Source organism: Camellia sinensis, chromosome 2 (assembly GCF_055761805.1).
Source record: "Camellia sinensis isolate YWXY chromosome 2, ASM5576180v1, whole genome shotgun sequence".
Lineage (NCBI taxonomy): Eukaryota > Viridiplantae > Streptophyta > Magnoliopsida > Ericales > Theaceae > Camellia > Camellia sinensis.
The window spans coordinates 121,078,079-121,091,709 of record NC_138962.1 but is presented as its reverse complement, the minus strand read 5'-3'; positions in this window follow the sequence as shown (position 1 = coordinate 121,091,709).

The window sequence follows — 13,631 nt, the reverse complement described above, 5'->3', positions numbered from 1 at the left end:
GGAATCTTCTTTTTGAAACAGATTATCTTTATGAAAACTGTATGCCAATCTAGTTTCTGTAATATATATTTTATTTTGGAATTGAACCCTGTTTTCAAAACTGTATTTACTATCCATGTTGCTACTCACTGAGCTATCAACTAACTTAGTTGTTTATCATTTCCAAGTGTTGCAGCTGGTTTTGTTGTGGGAACTGACCCAATCGAGCTTGTGGCACCTTGATTGCCACCCTGACGTGATTGTGTACAATCCTTTGTGATGTGCCTAAACTTTCCGTAGTGATAACAAGCCCTTGTTGCACGGTAGCAAACACCCCAATGTTTCCTTCCACATGTGGTACAAGTTAGCGTTGAATCACCACCTTGGCTTGAACCAGTATTGCTAGAACTCCCAGATTTGAAATTTTTATTTGTTGACATAGTCCCTTTATTAAAATTCTATTTCCTGCCTTCCACTCGAAGTTCTGTTTACGGTTGGCCACATTTCTCTCCGCTATTAGCGCCCTATCAAGTACATCCATGTACGTCGGCAATTTGAGCACATTGATTTTATCCAAAATTATTTCACGCAAACCTCCCTCAAACTGTCTAGCTTTCTTATAGTCCATATCTACCATGTGGGGTGCAAAGCGAGCTAACTCTGTAAATTAAGCTTCATACTCAACAACTGATTTGTTTCCCTACTTGAGTTCCATAAACTCAAATACTTTTCTGTCCCGCACACATTGGGGAAAGTATTTCTTGTAAAAGATTTCTAGAAAATGAGCCCAGGTAACATCCTTATTATCATCTCGAACCAATATCCACCAACACCTTATATTATCTTCCAATATGAATGCAGCTAGTTGTACGTTCTGAGCTTCGGTACATGGGAACATTTCAAACAATTTCTCAATCCCTAAGACCCAAGCCTCAGCCTTCAATGGTTCAATTTCGCCATGAAACACTGGTGGCTTCATCTTTTTAAATTCTCAAGTCAAAGCAATAGTACAAGTCTCCGGCTGACACCCTGGAGCTGGAGATGGCATAGGCATTGGAGGTGGGGGTAGTGGTGGTTGTTGTTGTTGTTGTTGTTGTTGCCACTACTATTGTTGCCTTATGGCTTCAACTATATCCTGCATCATCCATTCCATTCTGTCTATTCTTGAGGAGGTTGCCTCCTCTAGTTCATCACCCCTTGTCCTTACCATTTTCTATATAAAACTTGTATTACAACAAACACAACAAATAAAGTATATCTACATATACAAATTCAAAACATGTGATTATACAATTTGTCCCGCTTTAGTATTTAAATACACATGAATGCAATCCTGAAGTCTCTTCTAGACTCTCTATAGCTCAATGGACAAGTGAGTGAGATATGACTCGTGTTTTGATACCACTCTGTCAGGACCTAAACCCGCCCCTATAGGTTTAGCATCATGACCAGCCAACAATCATAGATTACCTACAGCCTCCATACAAATGAATCTCTTAATATAAAGTACGGGGCTTAGCGGAAGTTAAAATGACATAGAAATTATCCATTGAGCTATGCGTATATGTAGAGAACTAATATAATGAGCAAAGTTTCATTCCAAAAGTACATCCATTGCAATCGTACAAAATTCATGTCTTACAAAAATACAACCCAACTATATACAAATACAAAATCACTGAAACACACAAAAAGGGGTTCGACTAGTATGGCTCCACCCGAGCCTGGTTACTTCACTTGGAAGCTCCTCAAAAGGTTGACCTGGGTAGACTCGAGGCTTTCCTAACTCTAATGTTCAGCTTGTCCACCTACATATATATAAATAAATAGTGAGCTAGAGTCCAATGAGTAATAATAGAATAAAGAGGTTATATGAATGAAGCTCAATAATATTGTCAAACCAAATTTCATTTCATTATCAAAATCTTTCAATATCGATTTATGTGGTACATCCATAGTAACAACATTCCAGTGATAACGGACCATATGTTAATCAATCCAAAAGCCATGGTATTGTTACCCCAAGGCAAGGACCTAGCCACAGTATTATTACCCACAGGCAAGGGCCTAGCCACGGTATTATTATCCCCAAGCAAGGGCCTAGCCATGGTATTATTACCCCCAGGTAAGGGCCTAGCCATGGTATTGTTACCCCTAGGCAAGGGCCTAGCCACAGTATTATTACCCCCACGCAAGGGCCTAGCCATGGTATTGTTACCCCCAGGCAAGGGCCTACATTCGGTGGATGCCACAAAACCATTTCAAAACAGAACTTCATTAATTATAAGAAAACAACGTTTTCAATAGGTCATGCTATCAATTATCAAATCATTTCAATAATTCATTCAATCAACCACATATCCATTTTGATAGCAATAACATTTTCGAAAGTAAAGATAATTTGGACATATCCTTATAAAGTTATTACTTATAGTGGTTTGCATTGTCACTAAGCCTCGAACGTCCACCTAAAAAAAACACATAACAAAGCACAATTAAAACTCCATTTCATTTTAATTCAATTCTCTTTATGTGTTTCTAAGTCATTCTATGATTATATGAGTCCAAATGCTACCTAAGAACATTAGGAGTGGCATGAGGATACAAATATGTACTTAAAAGAGTTAGTCAAAATTTGCTGAAAATAGGGTCTCCACTCAAGCGTAACTTCCTTTGCTTGAACGAGGGTTCAAAAACAAAGGTGGTCGTTCGAGCGCAACTTCTGTCGCTCGAGCGGTCTGCAAACTTGGCAAAAGTACTGGTTGCATGAAATTCCGGCTCGACGGTCACTCGAGCGAAAGACTGAGCAAAAAGGGTCCTCGCTCGAGCGCCACTTTGGTCGCTCGAGCGATCTATAAAATTTTATAAAACTTCTAGGAGCTTGATTTTCACACTCGAACGAGGCTTTCTTCGTTCGAGTGGACAAGCTGAATTCTAGAATTTCTAAAATTGTGTTTGAACTTCAAGGTTGATATTCAAAGCCTCAAAACTTGTGTTTTTGGTACAAAAACTTGGAAAATCATTATATAACATGAAAATACTTCCAATTTGAAACCATTTTTTCAAAATCATGCTCTGATTGTCCAAATTTGAGCTTATACAGGCAAGTTAAAACCATGCATGTAATGGATTGAGTCTTCTTTATGTTAAAACATCACTAAGTGATATGAAATGCATGAATCCATGGGTGATCTTCCAGCTCATGCCTCCTTAGCTTTATGCATGTATGAATTTCAAAAAATCTTAACTCAAAAATGAAAGATTAAGCATGCATGTGCATAATTCAACTCAAATTCATCATATTCATGGTAATTCATGCTCAACCTACTCAAATTCAAGAAAATGATCCTATAATTCCATGCTCTTAGTTTCTACATGACTCAAGTTCATGAATTTAGGATGAATCTCATACCTAATGTGTGAATTCAAGTGTTGGTCTAGCAATTCTCTTCAAATCTCCTTTTACTCTCTCTAAAATGTTGTGTCTTTTCTTTTTTCTCTCAAAATCTCAGCCAAGAGTGTATATCTATGAGTTTAAGGCCTAATTAGAGCCTTATATAGGATATAATTAAGTTAGCCTAATCAAGTATGATTAAGGTTAATTAGCTAGGCTTAATTCTAACTAATTCAATCGGTTTATTCTAATTATTTTGATTTAAATCAATTTTCAATTGAGGTTGCCATAAGGTTCTAAATATTCTAATTAGTCTATTATGCTAGTCAATTTTTAGTTTCTGAAGCCATCTAGGCTCTCAATTTCTGTCTCTAAGTTGTCAATTTGAACAGATATTTTAGGTAATAACAGATAGTTACAAAATTAAGCATGTAATCACACAACTAAGCACACAATCATGCAATTAAACTTATGAGAATAATATAATATAATAGTCCGGAGGTCGGGATCGTTACACTTAAGGTTAGCTCTCCACTCAAAATGCTTGAAATTGCAACTTCTACACTTATCATCTTTAAAGATCTAAGCCCAATAAGGAGGAAATCTTAGTTATTTTAGAGTAATGAACCCTTATGAACATTAAAGAGAGATATTGTAAGAATTACCTACAGATAGCAACATATATGGCATGATTTCATGAAATTCTTATTTTACCCAAAACTTTTTTCATGATTCTTCAACTTTGGGGGGAAACTCCATGGATTTTGAGATTTGAACTTATATATATGCATATTTTGAGGGTTTTGCACTTTAGTTAAAGAACTTGTTCTGTACTAAAGGATTTGAGTTTTATGTTGGAGCATGACCTTTGTTTGAAGTTAGAAATCTAAAATTCAAGTTGTTTTTATGACTTTTGGGGCTTGAAATACGAGAAAATAGAGTTGTTGTTTGGAAAGCTTAGGTTTCAAATACATAGCAAATTTTCGGACTACAACATCACCCAGACCGCTCTAGCGGCTTGTGCCACCACACGAGCGGCCAACATTTCCCTACCTCACTTTGCATTCTACTTGGGCACCACATGAGTGGCCAGGCCATCGCATAAGCGACCAGGGCCTCTGCACGTGCAGTTTTCAGAGCAGTTTTCTAGTTTTGTTTTCTCTTCATTTTTTTGACGCACGGGCCTTCATTCGCGTGATTCTAACATGTATTTTACACTCATTTACAAATCATGAACATGAAAGAATTAAAGAACGAATGGGAACAACTGAACAAACAAGTAACGAATAAACCGAATAGGTTTAAGAATCGACTAAGTGAATCGAATGTGGATTGAGAGGTTATGCTATGAATGTTTGTGTTTGTAGGTCAAGACTTTAGGACTGACCACTTGTTTTTGGAAGTCTACTGTGAGTAACATTCTTAAAAAGATAAGTTCATATGAATTATATTTGAAATGTTATTCGATAAGCTATGATTTCTGAAATGTTATTTTGTTTACGTGAACAAATGTCCTATTTTGATCTTTTATGGCATCTATAGAAAGTCCTAAGTCATTCGAGGTAGCATATTAAAGCGGATCTATGACAAATGTACATTTACGAGATCTCGTTAGCCACTTGACCAAGTGGTGTTATGTTTGATAATCGGTGTCCAAGACCGATTACTCTAGTCGAAAGATGATATGTTCTATTGGATGTACCATTATTATGTTCACATATGAGACTGATTTGTTATGATCTGTTTTATGTATATGACATGTTCGGAATTCATTCACTAACCTCTTTACTTTAATATTATTCGCTGGACTTTAGCTCACTATATATATGTGTGTGTGTATAGGTGGGTACATGAAGGTTAAGCCTAAATGAACACCGTTAGTCGAGCCACCAACTGAAGCCCCCATGAAATTTTGGTGTCTCTGAGTTAAGGCTAGGTCTAGAGGACCATTGTTAAGTTGGTGATCATGATATTGAGTTTTTGTTATGCGTATATGTATATGGATGATATTGTACAAGATGTTATGTACATAATACAAGGTGGGTAAATTAGTGCATGTGATAGTACATATAGATTCACAACTCAATGGAATATTTGTTGTATTTATGTTATAAGTTTTTGCTAGCCTCGTTTATGTTATGTCTTGTACAGGAAGGCCTTGGGTAATCTCGAATTACTGGCCAGTTATGACGCTAAACTTAAACGGGTGGGTTTTGGGTCGTGTCACTTACTATTCAATGAGCTTCCACTTACTAATTTACTCGACTCTACTTACTACTCAATGAGTTTCTAGTTATTAATTCATTATACTAAACTTACTACTCAATTTTGATTGTGACAATGCCATCACAGCAATTATAGAAGATCCACTCTTGGTTTCTGATCTAGAAATTTTCAACTTCTCTGATGATGGTGACGATGATTTTGTTAACTATTTGCTAAATAGTTATGTGTTTGCGGAAAACCATTATGTTGCTATGAATATTGTGAGTAAAATCATAATGAATAGTTAGTATTGTGTTATTAAAATCATATTGTAGAAACTTTTCTCTATTTTTTATCGAATCAAATGTCATTTCAAACACATTTTTTTAATTAATTGATCCATATAATTAACATCTCTTTCTGTTGGGAGATCATTAGAACTAACGATATTCTCTTGATTGCCAATGTTGTACTCACTAGTGTCAAAATCATCACCATTATGTAATTCATATACGGTATTGTTATGCCCAATGTTGCCTTTCACCTGTGGTAAGTATAATAAAATTAAATAGATCAAACCAAATGGTAAGTGATATTACAATTAGTTAATGAGACTTCACTTATTGTTTTATTAGATTTCACTTACTACTCAATTAAATCGTATTGTTTTCACCTACTTACTATTCAATTAAAACTGTCTTACTACTTAATAAACTATTCCATTAGACTTTAGTTATTACTCAATGAGTTCCACTTATTATTCAATCAAACTCTACTTACTACTTAATTAAATATGACTTACTAATCAATAAGACACTATTTCAATAGACTTACTTTGCTAGTCAATAAAATTATACTTATTATTTTATTAAACTTGACCTAAAATTTTAAAACTCCACTTTCTCTTTAACTAAGTGAAATGATTTTCCAACAAAATTTTAAAATTCATTAATTAAAAATATCACATAATGTTAAAATAAAAGAGAGATAGAAACATAGATAAATTATTATCTAAAAATTATCTTCAATTTGTAAAATCTAAATCACCCTCTTTTACTTGTTCTTTGTAAAAAATATGGAAAAAACACAATCTTGTTCATTATATATGCAAATGAGTTGAGAATTTTTCTATATTTTTGTAATTAACTATATTCTTATATAATTAATGTTTTCAAGTGTAGTAGGTAAAAGAAAGTAAAAATTGTATATGTATTCATTTATTACCATTAATAAATATTGACAAATGAAAGGTCTTTCTAAATTATTTTATTCTATTTTATTTTCAATTTATGATTTACAATATTTTAGATATTAAAAAATATTATGAAGAAAACTTATGATTTTTTTGAAGAAAAAAATATTTCGTTGTGGATGTAAAATTGATAAAAAATTATGAATTTATAAAAGTTTGTAAAAGATTTTTTTACAATAAATTCATATTTTTTTTATATAAAATATACAAAATTTATAAGTAATAAATAAAAATATTAATATCAAAAAATTAAATAGTAATTACTATTTTGAGGTGTTGTAGGTAAGAAAAAAAGAGTTATTATTTAAATTAATATTTTTAAAAATAAGTTTAAATAAATTACAATATAAGAACATTTTGTTACATTTTTTTTATTTGTTATTTATTTCTAATATTATATCAAAAATTAAATTTTCGCAATAATGACTATTTTAAAAAATTAGTAAAGTTTAACAAATTTTAATAAATTAATATTTACATATCATATTTTACTTTTTATAAATCATAACAAGAAAAAATAAAGATGGAAAATAGTTAAATATGGTGTGTCATTAGTTTTATATATTTAAAATTAATTTAACTGCAAAAGAGGGCACAATTTTCAAAAAATGAAGGTGACCTGTTTATTATGTAATATTTTAAATAGTAAGATTATTCATAACAAATAGTAAGTGAGTGACCAAATAGCACGTATGTTTGAAGCAAATGGTAAATTAGTATCATTTTTTTTTATTTTAAAATTAACTAAAACTACTTTACTTTTTGAAAACCACCATACTTTTATTTTTTAACCTAATTTTACTATTTACTTATCCAATGACTAACATTCATCCTATCTAAATCTAATGGCCCATATTTTTTTATGTACCATACATGAAAACCACTTTCATGTATGGTAGAATTTTCCAAAGAGAGAAAGTGACAAAAGAGCAGAAGGAGAAGCTGAATCAGTAAAAAGAAGAGCATTATATAATTATGGGAAATTCTAATGTACACCCTTTTAAAAAGGTGTACCATATGCATCTCTAATTATGTTTTTTTTTTATTTATTTTAGTTATGACTAATTTTCTTCTTTAGTTATGTCTCATGTTGTATTTAGTTATGACATTTTTATTTTTTATTTTTTATAGTTATGACTTAGGAAATTAAAATTATATTGTTTTTCTTTTTAGTTATAAGGTGCATATAGTGCACATACTTTCCTTAAAGTTATAACATTTGTGAAGTTAATCATCACAAATGCCATAATTTAATTATATGATAATAGTATAATTAAAGAGATTTTTTTATCATAATAAAATAATGTTAACATCACCTCGATAAATCGTAACTAACACGGCAATGTATATAATCAAGTCGTAACTAAAAACCTCAAAGGTCATAACTAGGGAGTATATGATACACACCCATATAATTTCTCAATTATTTTACATGAAATATGGCAAAATTCTGGATTATATATATATGGGTTAAATTTATTTCAATTCAACTCTAAATATTAAAGAATTTACGAGACTTGTTAGGTCTATCATTGTAATAGCTGTTTTTGAGTGACTACTCGAGCGGTCATTTGGTCGCTCGAGTGTAGATTTGTAGCTCCCAGTATCCCAAAGGTTGCAAGCGAGACCGTTCAAGCGAAGAAAAGGTCGCTCAAGTGTAATACTCGAGCTCTTAGTATCTTTACGGTAGCTCTGCAAAAATTTCTCAGACCTTGCGTTTACCGCTCGAGCATTGAAAAGTTTGCTCAAGCGATCCTTTTGTATTTTGGCACTTCGCTCGAGTGATGGAAAGTTCACTCGAGCAGTCTGTTCACAACAACATAATTAGAAGGTGATCCAAACACTTTTCTAGCTCATTTCTTTCACACTCCATTTCTCTCTAACAGCCCTCTTTCCAAAACCCTAGTTGGAAAACCTTGGATTTCATCCAGTAATAGCAAGAATCGATTTTTGGGCCTTCATTAAAGTTGTTATCCTTGTCAAGAGCTATGTTTTGAACCGATTAGATCGCATTAGTTCGAAAGTTCATTGCGTGGGTCTTCATCTCTCATCTTACAACTCTTGAGGTAAGAATATCTTTGCCCTTGTATATTTATACTTTGGTTTAAATGTGTACGAATCTTAAGGTGTACATGACTATTGAGATGGATGATGTATATATCTATGGGTCTTGTGTTGGTGATGTGTATTGTGCAAAATTGATGATGAGTTAAGTAATTAATTATGGAAGAGTGAGTAAATATACATGAACTAAGAGAAATAAGTACTTGGAAGAGAAAGCCTCAAAATTTTCATATGTAAACCTAAAAGTTGTTCTTGATTTTGACTTAATGGATAATTGATCAGTGAAAGTTAAGGGTCCTGGTGACTTCTGGTGTTGTGCTTAAGATGTGAATGTTTTGAAATGTGTTTGAGGTGCCCACCTATGTGGTTTGTGTGAGGACGACAAATGTAGGAATGTGTTTTAGGTGCCCACTTACCGGTTCGCGTGAGGGCGACAAATGTGGGGATATTATGAGGTGTTCACTAGCCGGTTCGCGTGAGGACAACAAAAGTAGAAGGTTTGAGGTATCCACTGGCCATTCGTGTGAGGATGGAAAAATGTGGAGTTTGAATGTTAAGGTGTGTGTTGTCTTATAGCATTTTTAGCCAATGTAAATCCATGGGCATTGATAATTGTCATGCATATTTTAAATCAAATTTCTATATACTTGGTTAAAGTTATTCTCTATTGGGCAATCACTCATTCCTATTTACTAACATTTCAGGACATGAATAACCCCAGACTTACCAATGAAGAAGAAGAAAACGACTATTTCTTTTAAAATTTAAATTTTTGTGATCTTGAAAGTATAATGTAACAAGGAACTCCTTTCTTATTTCATTTTGAAGCCTTTTATTTTGTATTCAGGGGCATAATGTAATTATTTTGTAACTTTCTCTAACTTACTGAATTGAGATCTGTATCGTGTAAATTTTGTAAGTGAATCTTTAGTTCAATAAGAAAGAGGAACCTTGGATGGATTTGTGGTGTTTGGATGTATGAGCATGTTCTTTTTATTGTTCAATGGGAATCATAGCTAGGGTGTTACAAATTTGGTATTAGAACTAGCCGGGTTGAATACTTGGAGTTCGTGGGAAGTGACCTTGTCACATTGGGTTGTCATGTTAAGATGAGGGGTTAGTGGTTATATTTGATTATGTGTTTATGTGATTATGTCATAGAAAAATGCCATAAAATCAAATTAGACCATTTAATATACAAGGAACAATTATCGCCAAAAATTATTTTCAAAATTGCAAGTTTTGAAAATTTCAATTATTACACTTAAAAAATTTTCAGGTTGGTTTGATCTTTTAATAGAAAACCTTTTTAATACAACCATCTTTATATGGGAAAGAATAAGGGTCGGATCTCAACCCAAGCAGTTACAAAAAAGGTTTCGTTTTGAGAAAAATGGATGAATACCTTAGTGAATCTAGTTAGGAGATATGGTTGTGGTTATATCTATATTGGCTAGTATGTCCTTCGTGAAAGTCCAGAAACTCACGCAGTCAGGTGCCGATCCTTCTAGTTAGTATCGATAAAATGCCTTTGGTAGTACTTGTATAACCTACTGGCAGACACGTACCTAGAGATTCCCATTACTGTATATCTATTGCCTTGTTTTCTATTTTAAAAAGTATCAGTTTATGAATTGATTTATAAACATGGCATAACATGGTTTGAAGGAGAAAATGTAATGTTTTGGTAAATGGCATTCATGTACATTCACCATATGACTTGTTAAGCATCATATAGTGTGTTAAAGTACTCTCTACTAGGCTTTAGCTCACCCTATGTGAAAACCAACTTTCAAGTGCTGACGTGTAACGCCCTGGGAAAGCACCTCCCAAATCCTGTTCCCCTATCTCATCACACATAGATACAATAGTAGAAAAAGAAATAATAATACAATTCCATAACACTTCTTCCCCATTGAACTATTCCCAAGAATTTCAATACAATCAGCTTACATCCATGGTTAAAATGAAACAATTCAAAAGCTAAGAAGTTATGCAAAATAGAGAAATCAAAAGGGGACAACACTCTATCGAAAGTGTCCATGATTTAAAAATAAAATCATTCACATTTATACAAAATAACCCTAAGGCTTTAAGACAAAACATCAAACAAGTGATCATTCATGCTTAGTCCAAATAGTAAATCATTTAGGTGGCTCGTCAATTTCATTTCTTGAAAATGGTTAGTTTTTAGGGTGAGCGAATTCTCAGTAGGAAGTATATTTAACAAATTATATAATTAATTGAAATACACGTGATCATGTTATGCAAGTATAGAAATTATGTTAAAGTAAATGTTATTTATAAGTTTAGATAATTATTCTTCTAAAAGCAGGGGTGGTAAATATACTATGACATCCAAAGAGAGAGCCGCCTGACCAAAACACTCATACATACATATATATAGATTTGTATACTAAAAATAGTACCAAATTTTCTAACTCCAGAAACGGCGGGACAATGGGCATCCAAAAACCTTTTTCCTTTCCAAATTTGTCGACTCCTAAAATGGCGAGAAAGTGAACACCCAAAACCATGATTTTCCACATTTGCCAATTGTTATACGGCAGGACGTGGACACCCAAAATTATGTTTTTCCACATTTGCCAACTATTATATGGCAGGACGTGGATACTCAAAATCATTCGTTTTTCAACTTTTGCCGACTATTATATGGCAGGACCAGTGGACACCCAAAAATATTTTTCTACATTCGTTCGACGATAAGCGTGGACAAGACAATTGGGCACCTTGACTTCTCATACGGGTACCAATTACTTTACACAATTCAACCAAACTTATTCACTACCCAGACTCATAGACTATTTACCTCATTTCATCTCCTTCAATATGCCAACCTTTTAAAAGTCACAAGATAAAATTTTAAAAGTTTATAATGCATGAATTTTTCAAATCTTAATATAGCGATTTCAGTTTTAATCCGACCTTTTGTTATCTTGGACTCGGGTTTCGTGGTTTCGTATTGTTGTTTATGTCTTATTCCCTTCATACTTCCTTGAGTTTGGCTATTAGATTGTAATGGTTGTATTTGGAACAGGTTGGTTGCTTAGTTTTCAAACTTTTGTTGCCTAGAATTTTACTCTTCCGCTCGAGCGACACTTCTTGTGCTCAAGCGGGTTTTGTGAACTCTCAGTACTTTTGCAGGTTTGCAAAACTACTGGGAGAGTGTATTCTACACTCGAGCGGGCTTAGCTCGAGCGGCCTTTATTGCGCTTGAGCGTTGGTCTGTTGTCTACAAAACTACTGGGAGTGTGTATTCTGCCATTGAGTGTCACTTCTTGCACTCGAGCGGAACAACTTATTGGGTCTGACGCTCGAGCATTACTTCTTGCGCTCGAGCAGATTGTGCGTGTATTAGTTCGTAGTAGCATCCTTCTACATCACTTCTTCATATCTTTTCCCCTCAAAACCCTAGATCTAGAGCCTCTCCCTCTAAAACTCACACTCTCTCTACATTTTCATCTAGATTCGTTGGTTTCTTGACCCTAGTGTCCTTGGGAAAAAGGTAGAGCATCTCAGGAGCTCCATTTTGGTTCAAACAAAACTTGGTTTCGGCATCTTTGAAGTTTCTTCCTTTCTTTGCTCATCTTCTAAACTTGAGGTAAAGACTTTCTACACTTTTTTTTCGTTGATGTGTAAAGAACATTGGAATTTGTGATGATTTTGAACAAACCTAGGGTTTTGGTTTAAAATCAAAAGAGGGGTTTTCAAATGTATGTATTAAACATGGTTATGGGAGTAGATGTGAGGTTGTGTTGTGATAAACTTGTTGATTTTGATACCCAGGATGGATTTTGAAAGAAAATGGAGTTTTGCCGTAAACTGTTTCAAATAGTTATTTTGTATAAATAAATGAAATTGGTATTGGGGATATGAAATTGGATGGATGTTTATATAAATGGTAGAGTTGGATATGTATTACATCTCACCTATGGAAATTTGGATAATTTATCTGTCTTGGAGATTGTATATCGATTTAGAAATATCTATTATGGACTATCGGTGGAAGATAGCTATGATTGTTGTACAAATTGCATGAGGATTAGGTGAATTGAAATTAATCTCTTATTCGTTGTCATTGAATATGACTATGTCTTTAATACATTACAAATGTATGATTCTTGAGAGAAAAAAGGAGATGGACTCCATTGAATTAAGTTGGCCTGTGTGTCTAGGGTGAAAGTCCTGAAAATTGGACGTATACATGGGTGCTAATTCTGGCGGACGAAATACTCGTAAAATGGTAAATGGAAGTGTTTGTATAATGGCTGTGTTGGTTAGGGACCCACTGAGTTGCATCCTCAGCATGGTTGTCTGAATGAAATGGAAATGATTCATGAATTGAGATAAAATGAATTGAAATATAAAGTTTGGCATAATGTGGTTTTGTGAAAAAGTTATAAATGATTTTATCATGGGCATTGAATATGCATATCATACTTATGTCTTTGTTAAGATTCATACATTGTGTTAGATTGTTTCTATTAGGTTTTGGCTCACCGTATTTAAGAAACACCTTTTCAGGTGTTGATGATATGCCTTCGCCAAGGCAATGGCTTGGGAGGAATCGGGGCTGAAGGCTTCTCTTTTGTGTATTATATTATTATTTTGATTCAAGCCAACGGCTTTACATGTATTGGATTTATATCCGCTTTTGTTGTAACCAAGCATAGTTTTGGAAAGATGTAAGCCTATAAGGCATTTATTTCGTTAAAC